This window comes from Corythoichthys intestinalis, chromosome 10, assembly GCF_030265065.1.
Source record: "Corythoichthys intestinalis isolate RoL2023-P3 chromosome 10, ASM3026506v1, whole genome shotgun sequence".
Classification (NCBI taxonomy): Eukaryota; Metazoa; Chordata; class Actinopteri; order Syngnathiformes; family Syngnathidae; genus Corythoichthys; species Corythoichthys intestinalis.
This window is the reverse complement of record NC_080404.1, coordinates 34,460,562-34,474,928: the sequence shown is the minus strand read 5'-3', so window position 1 is coordinate 34,474,928 and position 14,367 is coordinate 34,460,562.

The following is a 14,367-nucleotide window of genomic DNA, read 5'->3' as shown; positions in this document are numbered from 1 at the left end:
TTTCTAAAGGTACCGAATCCCGCGAGTTTCCTTTGGAGTTTCATAATAAAGCCATTTCTTTACGAATTCAAAACTTAGCAAGCTAACATCTAAGTCAGGGGTGCCCAACCTCGGTCCTCGTGAGCCCCTATCCAGCTTGTTTTCCGTGTCTCCCTCCTTTAATACACCTGAATCAAATGATCAGCTTATCAGCAGGCTCTGCAGCAGCCTAATAATGATCCTAATTAGTTGATTCAAGTGTGTTAGAGGACGGAGACATGGAAAACAAGCTGGATAGGGGCTCTCGAGGACCGAAATTGGGCACCCCTGATCTAAGTGAATTTCTGATCAAATTTCTTCCAGATTTCTAATTTACTACAAATAATTTTGATATTTGCTGTTGATTTTCACATAGGTAAAAAAAAAAAATCGAAACATTTCATTTCACACTGTTCCTTTTGTTTTCATGTCTACATTCTCATTTTATTGTCACATCCTGGCATCGCATACTATTTTCATGACGTAAAATTACGCAAACTTTTTTTTTTGTATTATCTACGCAATTCATGCTGCCTGTGGGTCTGTTATACTTCCTCATAATGAGTGCGCGTCAACCTTCCACCGAGCAAACAGATTTCTCCTCCCATTAGATAGCTGACTAGCAGTTGAAATTAATGGAAAAAAACCTGTAAATTGAGGGCAAACCCACCCAAAACCCATTGACTTTTGTGGCAGAGGGGGCAAAAATATTGACGACCCCGAAATGCAGTGTCAGCAATAAAATCAACTTACAAGATATATGCTTGAATACTAGCTTAGCCCATGCTCGTACATACGGGCATCTCAGCTGTGTGTGTGCGTTTTTCTGTCTTACTTAGTGGAGAAGTAGATGCCGCATCCGTTTTGCCTGATTATTCCAGCCAAGAACATTTATGATAATGCATTGAAAATTAGCATTTTTTTTTGTTTGTTTCCCATCATTTTTTAGGGTTAACGTCTTTAGTGGTGCAAACTGAAACTCCGCTCACCATTTTGGCAGTGCTCTCTGGCGTTTCATGGTCCACATCTTCATTCCTTGGTTCTCGCTCAGTAGTTGTTGTCGCTTTTTATAGCTTAGATTTTAAAAAATTACGTACAGTGGGACAAATAACGACTAATTGTGCAAGTTCTCCCACTTGAAAATATTAGAGAGGCCTGTAACTGTCAACATGGGTAAACCTCAACCATGAGAGACAGAATGTGGAAAAAAAACAGAAAATCACCTTGTTTGAGTTATAAAGAATTTATTTGCAAATCATGGTGGAAAATAAGTATTTGGTCTATACCAAAAGTTCATCTCAATACTTTGTTATGTACCCTTTGTTGGCAATAACGGAGGCCAAACGTTTTCTGTAACTCTTCACAAGCTTTTCACACACTGTTGCTGGTATTTTGGCCCATTCCTCCATGCAGATCTCCTCTAGAGCAGTGATGTTTTTGGGCTGTCGTTGGACAACACAGACTTTCAACTCCCTCCACAGATTTTCTATGGGGTTGAGATCTGGAGACTGGCTAAGCCACTCCAGGACCTTGAAATGCTTCTTACAAAGCCACTCCTCTGTTGCCCTGGCTGTGTGTTTGGGATCATTGTCATGCTGAAAGACCCAGCCACGTCTCATCTTCAATGCCCTTGCTGATCGAAGGAGATTTTCACTCAAAATCTCTCGATACATGGCCGCATTCATTCTTTCCTTTACACAGATCAGTTGTCCTGGTCCCTTTGCAGAAAAACAGCCCCAAAGCATGATGTTGCCACCCCCATGCTTCACAGTGGGTATGGTGTTCTTCGGATGCAATTCAGTATTCTTTCTCCTCCAAACACGAGAACCTGGGTTTCTACCTAAAAATTCTATTTTGGTTTCATCTGACCATAACACATTCTCCCAGTCCTCTTCTGGATCATCCAAATGCTCTCTAGCGAACCGCAGACGGCCCTGGATTTGTACTGGCTTCAGCAGGGGGACACGTCTGGCAGTGCAGGATTTGAGTCCCTGGCGGCGCATTGTTTTACTGATAGTAACCTTTGTTACTGTGGTCCCAGCTCTCTGTAGGTCATTCACTAGGTCCCACCGTGTGGTTCTTGGATTTTTGCTCCCCGTTCTTGTTCTCATTTTGACTCCACGGGGTGAGATCTTGCATGGAGCCCCAGATCGAGGGAGATTATCAGTGGTCTTGTATGTCTTCCAATTTCTAATAATTGCTCCCACAGTTGATTTCGTTACACCAAGCGTTTTACCTTTTGCAAATTCAGTCTTCCCAGCCTGGTGCAGGTCTACAATTTTGTCTCTGGTGTCTTTCGACAGCTCTTTGGTCTTGGCCATAGTGGAGTTTGGAGTGTGACTGACTGAGGTTGTGGACAGGTGTCTTTTATACCGATAATGTGTTAAAACAGGTGCCATTAATACAGATAACGAGTGGAGCCTCGTTAGACCTCGTTAGAAGAAGTTAGACCTCTTTGACAGACAGAAATCTTGCTTGTTTGTAGGTGACCAAATACTTATTTTCCCACTCTAATTTGGAAATAAATTCTTTAAAAATCAAACAATGTGATAGTTTACGCATGTTGACAATTACAGGCCTCTCTAATCTTTTCAAGTAGGAGAACTTGCACAATTGGTTGTTGACTAAATACCACCCGCATGCGGGTATGGTGCAATTCAGTATTCTTTTTCCTCCAAACACAAGAACCTGTGTTTCTGCCAAAAAGTGTATTTTGGTTTCATCTGACCATAACACATTCTCCCAGTCCTCTTCTGGATCATCCAAATGATCTCTCGCGAACCGCAGCCGGGCCTGGATGTGTACTTTCTTCAGCAGGGGGACACGTCTGGCAGTGCAGGATTTGAGTCCCTGGCGGCGCATTGTGTTACTGATAGTAGCCTTTGTTACTGTGGTCCCAGCTCTCTATAGGCCATTCACTAGGTCCCCCCATGTGGTTCTTGGATTTTTGCTTCCCGTTCTTGTTATCATTTTGACGCCACGGGGTGAGGAGGGAGTTGAAAGTCCGTGTTGCCCAACGACAGCCCCAAAACATGACTGCTGTAGAGGAGATCTGCAAGGAGGAATGGGCAAAAATACCAGGAACAGTGTGTGAAAAGCTTTTGAAGAGTTACAGAAAATGTTTGGCCTCCGTTATTGCCAACAAAGGGTACATAACAAAGTTTTGAGATGAACTTTTGGTATAGACCAAATACTTATTTTCCACCATGATTTGCAAATAAATTCTTTATAAATCAAACAATGTGATTTTCTGTTTTTTTCCCCCCCATATTCTGTCCCTCATGGTTGAGGTTTACCCACGTTGACAATTACAGGCCTCTCTAATATTTTCAAGTTGGAGAATTTGCACAATTAGTGGTTGACTAAATACTTATTTGCCCCACTGTACAGGCATCCCAGCTGTGTGTTTTTGTCTAACCTAGTGGAGAAGTAGACCCCGCATCCGTTTGACTGAATATTCCAGCCAGGAATATTAGTAATAATACGTTGAAATTGAGCGTTTTTTTTTTTTGTTTCCCATCATTTTTTAAGGTTAACGTCTTTATTGGAGCAAACTAAAACTCTGCTTACCATTTTGCTGATGCTTTCCAGTGTTTCATGGTCCACATCTTCAATCCTTGGCTCTTGCTTAATAGTTGTTGTCGCTCTTGAAAGCCTGAATTTTAAAAAATTAGGGCTGTCAAACGAATAAAATTTTTAATCGAGTTAATTACAGCTTAAAAATTAATTAATCGTAATTAATCGCAATTCAAACCATCTATAAAATATGCCATATTTTTCTGTAAATTATATATACTGTAAAATAATTTGTTGGAATGGAAAGATAAGACACAAGATGGATATATTATATATCCATGAATGTATATATCATATATACATTCAACATACGGTACATAAGGACTGTAGTGGGCATTTCACTCTACTGTCCTTTAAATCTGTCTATGCTGTCCTCACTCCGAAGCGTCTACTTTTTCCAAAGCTAGACAGCTATTGAACGACGCCTTAATAATCAGACTTCTTTCTTTTTCATCTGATTTATTGATAAAATGGCCTCAAACCACTGTCCTCTTTAGACCGTAGTGAAACTACAAAAAAAAGTACACAAGCATTGCATTAGCAACAACGTTAGCTTAGCATGCTATATAGGTTCACAAAACATAAACAAAAAGCGTCTCATACAAAAAATATAACATTTCGCTTACTAACATAATATGTACATTCTTTACAACAACCATACTTACGGACAAATCTTGTCCAAGGATCATATAAGCACAACATTACAACGTAGGCGTCAGCCCGAGACGTCGTGCAGCCATATTGAACTGGCAAGAAAGCAATAAACCATGTCGCAAAGCGACCACAAGAGTTCGCTGTTAGACAGCACAAAAAACCTTGCTGTAAAACTTACCAAAAGGCAGAATACTGTCTGAGCGGGACATGTGCGTTAATTGCGTCAAATATTTTAACGTGATTAATTTAAAAAATTACCGCGCGTTAACGCAATAATTTTTACAGCCCTAAAAAAAAAAAAAAAAAAAAAACCTTATAGCCGTCTTGCTTCTGCTGTCCGCAGGTGTTTTTTTGGGCTAAGCAAAGCAAATGACCGTCTCTAAGGTGCCAGTCACATGATCTGCTCGAAAAATAATTTTGACCCATTAAAAAATATTTTTTCTGTTCATTTATTCATTTTTGTTGTTTGTTTTATTGCTGTAAAACTTTTATAGACATTTACTGGCAACGTCTTAATTTTAAATTCATATATTAGCTAGATATTGGAAAGTCAATCATATGCAATGACATGTTATGCCCCCCCTTAATCTCTGTGTATGCCAAAACCTGGTCTAAAACGCCACTTTGCCTAGATTTAGTCAGCGTACAAAATAGTACTCTGCGTTTCTTAACCTAACCCCACTGAAGAACCACTGTTTTAGACTATATTGCTCTTGACGTTCGTGATTTTGGCAGTCCACACATGGCTGATGAAAAGGATAAAATATGTTTTAAAAAACCAACTTCAGATTACGGATGTGTCCGATCTGATCACGTGATTGAAAATTTGGGCCTCATCAATATATTTTTTTAATGTTTTGGAAAAGAAAGATCAGGTTTTTAAGACTTTAAGGACTAAAAACCCAACAAAATAATCCAGATATTCAAAGATATTGCCAAAAGAAAGAAAATTGTGTCGTGTGGGATGGAACATCACAACACGACCAAAAATACCGGATCTCATTCATGTCAGAGCAGACGCTGTGATGCAAAAGCAAACATTGTGGAAGAGTGTTTAAAAAGGGTGTTGGAACACGACCCTGCACTCAGAGATGGATTCGGCGGACAGCGGACAACGAGCACCTGACGGTCTGTTAGGACAATACCTTCGAGTTTCATTATTGCATCGTGATATTTCTCTTTTGGGACATCCTCATGTAAAGCTTTGCTGCTTTTACATTGTGTGCAGGCGGCGCCGAGGATCAAGTAATCACCAGTCCAAAGGAGCTCAAGGTACTATTATGTTTCTGAAATCAAATGCAGTTTAACTGCCTTCTTAAAATTTTCTTCAGACAAAATGTACATAAATTGACCAAAAAATACTTCAATGTCTAAACAATTTACAGGGCACTCTAACTCATGGGCTTCCATTCCACTCCCAGTCAAAAAAGATTAAATGAGCATTCACAGCCAGTCCTCCAAGTTTAAATGAATTTCATGTCTATTATTGTCAATGACAGACAACGTTTTTAAAAGTATAGTATATTTCTGTTCATAGGCAGAGTTTGACTTTTTGGGCAAGGGGGGCACAGCATGTTGATGACCCTGAAATGCAGTGTCAGCAAAAAAATTAACTTACAAGAATATGGCGGAAAACACAGAGAAGACTGAAAAAGCAGTTTCTGCTCTTGCACTCCTCTTTAAAAGTAACTGCTGTGTTTTAAGCTAAAACAACTGTTGTGTTTGATAGAACAATATGTTTATATGCTGCCATAGCAGATTCATGGCACATTAAGCCCCCGAACTATTTTTAATTTGTCCGTTTTACCCTGAAAACCCCCGTTTACAGATGTCGCGCAACCGCTTTTGTTTCAACCAAGCCATAAAACAAAGGTAATTAATTATATTTATTGTTCAAAATGTCGTTTTTAGCCACTCCCAGATGTCTGCGATTTCTGCATTGCGACCCTTGTTATATTACCATGTTTCACCCATAAAATCCCCCAAAAATCCAGCTGTGGCCATTCACAGCTGTGTCTTGACACTCAGTGATACATGCTACATGGAGTTTTTGGAATCGAAACAAAGTAAGTACGCGATAATATCTCGTTAAAGTCATGGCGTCTGTAATTCTGTTCTCGCGTGCGCTCACCTCCAGATAGGGTTTTTCTATTTAAAAAAGAAATATATACATATTTTTTAAATGCCCTCCTGCTCAAATTTTTTCTTCCACCTGAAAATTGAGATTTTAAGCTTTCCAATGATGTATCACACATGTGTATCGGACAATTTTGAAAGTTGGCTAAATTGGGGGTCTCAGAGCGGAACTTCAAGTCACCTCAGTGTTTTCTGACATATTTATAATAATACGTTGACAATGAGCGTTTTTTGTTTCCCATCATTCTTGAGGGAAATTCTAAATCAGGCTGCTTAGGCAATAGTTTTCGCCAAGATCGTCATCCACTGACTATGGTACGTCTGCCAGTGTCGTGCCAATGTAGTTACCCCAGTCAAAAACTGTATCCCCTGGGCGGAGCCATATGGAGGTAGATTTGTGTCTTTATTATTCAATTAAAAAAAAAAAGTTGCTTCAATTAAAAAAAGTTTTTGAATGCAAAAATAAATTTGAAACTCATAAAAAATGCACGTGAAAGCTATTTTTCTTTGATTTTTTTTTTTCTTTTTTTGATTGGAGTCTAGGTTTTTTCGATTGGAGCAACTTTTTTGATTGAAGCAATGTTGATTTGTGTTTGTGCCAAATTTTGGCTACGACCTTTTTTCTTTATCATTCAATCAAAAAATAAGTTGCTTCAAAAAATATTTATATTTTCAAAAAGAAAAATCACTTCAATCAAAAAAAAGAAAAGATTCAATCATAGAAAACATTTTTGAATGCGAAAAATATTTGAGATTTTTGGGGAATTTGCATTTGAACACTTAATTTTTCATTGAAAAAGTTTTCTTTGATTGAAGCAATCCTTTTTGTGTTTGGGCCATATTATGGGTAGGACGTTTTTGTCTTTATTATTCAATCAAAAAAAATAAGTTGCTTCAAAAAAAAATATATTTTCAAAAAGAAAAATCACTTCAATTAAAAAAAAAAAAAATCGTAGAAAATGTTTTTGAATGTGAAAAAATATTTGAGATTTTTCAAATTTGCATTTGAACTCTTAATTTTTCAGTGAAAAAGTTTTTTGATTGAAGCAATCATTTTTGTGTTTGGGCCATATTATGGGTAGGACGTTTGTGTCTAAATCATTTAATCCCCCAAAAATTTGCTTCAAAAAAAAAAAAAAAAAAAAAAAAAAAAATTCAATCAAAGAAAAAAATTTAATTGAAAAATAAAATCGCCCTCCCCTAATTTTGTTTCTGTTTTTTTTAATTATATGCAGAGGAAATTACCGTCGAAGGTGCTAGTCACATGATCTGTTTGAAAAATAATTTTGACCCATTATAAAAATATATTTTTTGTTCATTTCATTCATTTTTGTTGCACTTTTATTGCTTTACAAACAATATATATATGCAGTGCCTTGCAAAAGTATTCGGCCCCCTTGAATCTTGCAACCTTTCGCCACATTTCAGGCTTCAAACATAAAGATATGAAATTTAATTTTTTTGTCAAGAATCAACAACAAGTGGGACACAATCGTGAAGTGGAACAACATTTATTGGATTATTTAAACTTTTTTGACAAATAAAAAACTGAAAAGTGGGGCGTGCAATATTATTCGGCCCCTTTACTTTCAGTGCAGCAAACTCACTCCAGAAGTTCAGTGAGGATCTCTGAATGATCCAATGTTGTCCTAAATGACCGATGATGATAAATAGAATCCACCTGTGTGTAATCAAGTCTCCGTATAAATGCACCTGCTCTGTGATAGTCTCAGGGTTCTGTTTAAAGTGCAGAGAGCATTATGAAAACCAAGGAACACACCAGGCAGGTCCGAGATACTGTTGTGGAGAAGTTTAAAGCCGGATTTGGATACAAAAAGATTTCCCAAGCTTTAAACATCTCAAAGAGCACTGTGCAAGCCATCATATTGAAATGGAAGGAGCATCAGACCACTGCAAATCTACCAAGACCCGGCCGTCCTTCCAAACTTTCTTCTCAAACAAGGAGAAAACTGATCAGAGATGCAGCCAAGAGGCCCATGATCACTCTGGATGAACTGCAGAGATCTACAGCTGAGGTGGGAGACTCTGTCCATAGGACAACAATCAGTCGTACACTGCACAAATCTGGCCTTTATGGAAGAGTGGCAAGAAGAAAGCCATTTCTCAAAGATATCCATAAAAAGTCTCGTTTAAAGTTTGCCACAAGCCACCTGGGAGACACACCAAACATGTGGAAGAAGGTGCTCTGGTCAGATGAAACCAAAATTGAACTTTGTGGCCACAATGCAAAACGATATGTTTGGCGTAAAAGCAACACAGCTCATCACCCTGAACGCACCATCCCCACTGTCAAACATGGTGGTGGCAGCATCATGGTTTGGGCCTGCTTTTCTTCAGCAGGGACAGGGAAGATGGTTAAAATTGACGGGAAGATGGATGCAGCCAAATACAGGAACATTCTGGAAGAAAACCTGTTGGTATCTGCACAAGACCTGAGACTGGGACGGAGATTTATCTTCCAACAGGACAATGATCCAAAACATAAAGCCAAATCTACAATGGAATGGTTAAAAAATAAACGTATCAAGGTGTTAGAATGGCCAAGTCAAAGTCCAGACCTGAATCCAATCGAGAATCTGGAAAGAGCTGAAGACTGCTGTTCACAAACACTCTCCATCCAACCTCACTGAGCTCGAGCTGTTTTGCAAGGAAGAATGGGCAAGAATGTCAGTCTCTCGATGTGCAAAACTGATAGAAACATACCCCAAGCGACTTGCAGCTGTAATTGGAGCAAAAGGTGGCGCTACAAAGTATTAACGCAAGGGGGCCGAATAATATTGCACGCCCCACTTTTCAGTTTTTTATTTGTTAAAAAAGTTTAAATTATCCAGTAAATTTTGTTCCACTTCACGATTGTGTCCCACTTGTTGTTGATTCTTGACAAAAAATTAAAATTTTATATCTTTATGTTTGAAGCCTGAAATGTGGCGAAAGGTTGCAAGGTTCAAGGGGGCCGAATACTTTTGCAAGGCACTGTATGTATATATATATATATATATATATATATATATATATATATATATATAGGAAAGTCAATTTCATGCAGTGACACTTATCGGCCACCTGGGGGGGTCCTGGCCCCCCCTTAAAATCCGCTTATGTTTGTTTTCATTTTTTGTTTTTGTTTTGTTTTTTGTTGATATTTCATTAATGTATAACCATTTCTTCATTAAAAAAAACAAAACAAAAACTAATTATTGATAGTAATAAAAAATAATTAAAATTGAGAATGTGTTATCCCCGTATGTGGATGCCTTTATATAGTTTTTTTTTTTTTTTTTTTATCAGCAAAAATAGTTAATTGGCCTGTAAAAGGTATAAAATTAAATATGAATCAATTGAAAAGTTAAATTCAACTGAACTGTATTTACAAGTTTTGTTCTAATATGCTTGACTGTACTAAATGTTTTTAATTTTTAGTTAAGTGATTTTTGTACGTGCCAACTGCAAAACATAAACACATTTTGAACAGTCAAGTATAAAAAGAAGCATCCTGAAAAGTTGGTAGTTTATGTCTCTACCGTCCCAATGCAAACCTTCGCCCTTGGTGCAATTAGCCGAGAACCAGTCCATGAGATCCAGTGGCTCAGAAAAAAATGAATAATAACGGGGGCGAAATGTGTCGTGTTGCAGGGCCGGGGTGCTCCGGAGTTTATAATCTTGTCTCGATGCGCGGGTTGTTACAAGCCACACAAACATGCCACTAAGTCAGCAGGATCCATGGAGGACCGCAACCAATCATCATCTAGCGAAGAAGATGATGATGACGAGCGCGAGCATGATGATGCGCCCGTGGGCGGAGTTGGTGAGCACCAAGGTGAATTGAATTTGTCTTTATTCGTCTCTTTTTTTCCTCCCAGTTTTATTTAAAAAACTTTTTTTTACAATTTGTTTGGATTATTTTAAATATTATTTGTCCTTTTTTTTTTTTTTTTTTTTTTAATTTAAAAACCGGACCGTTTTTTAAAATTCTTTTTATCCATTACTATTTAAATATTTTGTTTTCCAAAATGGATCCATGTCATTCATTTTATTTAAAATTCTTGATATATCATTTTATTGTACACCACAGAATAATTGCAGGTAACTCTAAAACTACAATTGGATGTCAGATGGAGGTTGCAAAATATTGTCCTGTGGGCTGCATTTGGCCCCTGTGCCGCACGTTGGAGACCTGTGTACTCTATGAATTTAAATTAAAAAAAAAAAAAAAAAAAAAAAGTTCGACCACTTTGAAAATTGAAAAAAAACCATTGTCACCCCAAAATTCTGTTCTTTCTTTTGTACATTAAAAAAAAAAAAAATACTAACTTGAATGAACAAAGTGTGCGCATTTTCAAATAAAAAAAAAAATAAATAAGAAAAAAAAAATCTTTAAAAAAAAATACGTCCTCACCTCACATACAATTATAATAATGTGTTGAGCTACATTTTTGCACACACCTTCAAAACATCAAAATAATTCGGAAAAATATTTTTCTATTATTTCATTTATATCCGCATCATTTTTTAAAATAATTTGATTACCAGTAATTAAAATGACAAAACAATTTCTATACATTTTAAATTATTTTATTATTGTCAATTTAGTTTGAAGGTTCAAAATTTTTAAAAATTATAAAGTTATCAAACTGTAAAATGTATTTTTTAAATTAATTTTGTTCCTTCAACCCGAAACAAAGTAAAAACAAAATGCCTTTGTCCGTATTTTAGTTAAACATGTTGGGGTTCACCGTTCCTTCCTTCTGACCTTCTTCAGATCATGAACACAGCCCAACTTGAGTCCAACCTTCACCTACGGCAGCAAAATCTCAGAATCATAAAGCGACATTACCACAGCAACAGAGAACGCAATGGGCATTACAGAATCACGGCACCCACACAGTCACATACTTGAATTTATTCCAAACTGAACAGCTTTAAAACACTGACAGATTTTCTCCTATCCTTCCAAATCAAATATGTTCTTGTCAACTATTGGAATCTTGAAATCGTAAGAATTGGAGCATCAATGTGTTGCATTAAATCCACCTGGAGCTTCATCTTCTTGCTGTACTTTTTGTATGAATTGTGCGCTATCATTTTTTCCACGATGTTAATGTCCAAATTTGTTCACCTTGCCTTTTTGCTGCATATTAAACAGATTGATAGCAACACAAAATCTTAAAAGTGATTCTTCCTCATTGCAAAATGTCAACATTTGGAAACCACATACTCATTTGAAACCCAATTTTGAAACATTAAACCTTTATTTTAAATCTTTACCCTGGCTTGAATTACAGTGAAGAAAATAAGTATTTGAACACCCTGCTATTTTGCAAGTTCTCCCACTTAGAAATCACGGAGGAATCTGAAATTTGATGGAGATTTTATGCAGAAATGTGAGAAATTCCAAAAGGTTCAGATACTTTTTCATACCACTGTATAGATGTCTTGCAGTATTAAAGGCACTGAAAGATGAGCATTCACAGCAAGTCCTCCCAGTATAAATGAATTAGGCATCTATCATTGTCAATGGCAGGTGATAAGTTAAATACTATGAAACAATTTTACAAACAAACAAAAAAATCTAGATAATTAGCTATTGAGGCCCATAACAATAAACTTTGACTGTTCGGTTTAGGGCTGCAGCTATTGAATATTTTAGTAGTCGATTAATCGATGGACTAGTTCAGACATATCCAAAGTCCGGCCCGGGGGCCAAATGCGGCCCGTGGTCAAATTTCATCCGGCCCCCAGCCGGCTGTCATAAAATCAGTAATGTTTGGCCCTCACACAGACTTAATAAATTGGTCAGCAGTACTGCCACCAGCATATGAAGTAGCTTACACACTAAATGCTGCTCCTCATTTAGCCACTCAAAGGCAGCAGCACTCTAAGCAACATTACCCCGTGTGACCCTTTACTCCCAATTTTCTAAAATGGCGACAATCGACAAAAAAAGTTGACGCTTCAAGGATAGGTGGAAATTGGACTATTTCTTCACTAGAATACGCAACAAACTGTGTCTGCCTCATTTGCAAATAGACAGTCGCCGTTTTTAAAGAGTTCAATGTGAGGCGATATTACAAAACAAGACACGCTGATATGTAGGACAAGATTACAGGGAAGATACGCAGCGCGAAATTGAAGCAATTTGAAGATAGTTTAATTTCACAGCAGCAGTATTTCGCAAGAGCCCGAGAGTCGAAAGAGAACGCCACAAGGCTAGTTGCGAGATTACTGAAATTATTAATTTATAAAAAGAAATGAAGCAAATGTGACACACAGAATGGCTTGCTAAAATTTGCTTAAATATATTGTTCTACGTAAAGGTCGTCGGCCCCCCACATTTTTAACACACCCAATCTGGCCCCCTTTGCAAAACGTTTGGACACCCCTGGACTAGTTAGTTCGAATAATCGAGTAATTGAATAAGGAACATGAAAATTAAAATATCTGAGCTGAGCCTCAAACGGTATAATTTTTTTTTTTTTTTATGAGGATCTATGCACAACAAAGGAACAATTGGCTAACTTACATAGAAAAAGTCTGCTAGCTTAAATGCTATAAAATGCTAAAGTTTTTTTTTACAATGCTCTTAACAAATGGTTCAGACACATATTCCCACAAAAAACGGCTAAATATACCTATAAACTAAATTATGAATGCATTAAAAAACATTAGCTCAAACAAAAACTTAGCTTACATTGGTCCTAACAGGGAGCAGTTGGATTCAGCCATGTGAAAAGAAGCAGACCAGAGGGCAGTGTATCCACCCTGATCAATAAAACTAAATTCAAACACTTTTAAAATAAACATTACAACGCCACTTTTAATTAAACGAATACTCGAAGCAACAAAATTTGATTTGAATATTTTTTTCTAATTGAATACTCGACTTAATCGATTAATCGTTGCAGCACTAGTTCGGTTTGATGTTTGAGGGTGGCTTCAAATGGATTGGATGGCCATTAGGAGTGGGAACCTCTTGTTACCTTACGATACGATACGATTTGTGATACAAAGCTCACGAAAACAATGATCTGACGATATGGCGATACAACGATTATCGATAAATTGGTCAGGAAATCATTCTAGGATATTCTACAAACAACTAATAAACAGAAAAACAAGTCTCTGCTGTGAATTGGAATGAGTTTATCACTAGTAGACGTCCAATCCATTTGAACTGGGAAGGTGGCAGCGAACATTCGTTCATTCGCTGCCATCCCTCCCACTTCAAACGGATTGAACGTCTATGGCCGTCAGTGGCAGCCAATGCCAGGCAATCACATCATTTTGGGCCATTTAAGGTCATTTTCCTGTTGATTTTCAGTTACTCCCTGTTGATTTTGGGGTATTTTATGGGTCACTTCCTGTTTATTTTAAGTTACAGAACAGAAAGTGACCTAGGAATCTCCCAAATTAATAGGCAGTGACTCAACAGGAAATGACCTGTAAATGAAAAGCAAGTGAGCTGTAAATTCCCCGAAATTCGGACAGAATGACTGCGAATGCTCTGGTTTCGAATTAGTGCTGCAACGATTAATCGATTAACTCGATTCGAAAAAAACATTCAAATTAAATTTAGCTGCTTTCAGTATTCATTTAATTAAAGTGGCGTTGTAATCATTTGTTTTGAAAGTGTTTGCATTTATTTTTATTGATTTGGGTGAATACACAGCCCTCTACCTCATTTCACATGGCTGAATCTATCTGCTTCCTGTTAAGACCAACATAAGCGTTTGAGCTAATGATTTTTTTTAATGCATTCCTAATTTAGTTTAAAGGTATATTTAGCCATTTTTGTGGGAATATGTGTCTGAGCCATTTGTTTAGAGCATTGTAAAAAGCCTTAGCATTTCATAGCGTTTAAGCTAGCGGACTTTTGCTATGTAAGTTAGCCAATTGTTCTTCTGTTGTACATAAGTCCTCTTTTTCTTTTTTATTTAAAAATTTTTTTTTTTTATACCGTGTGAG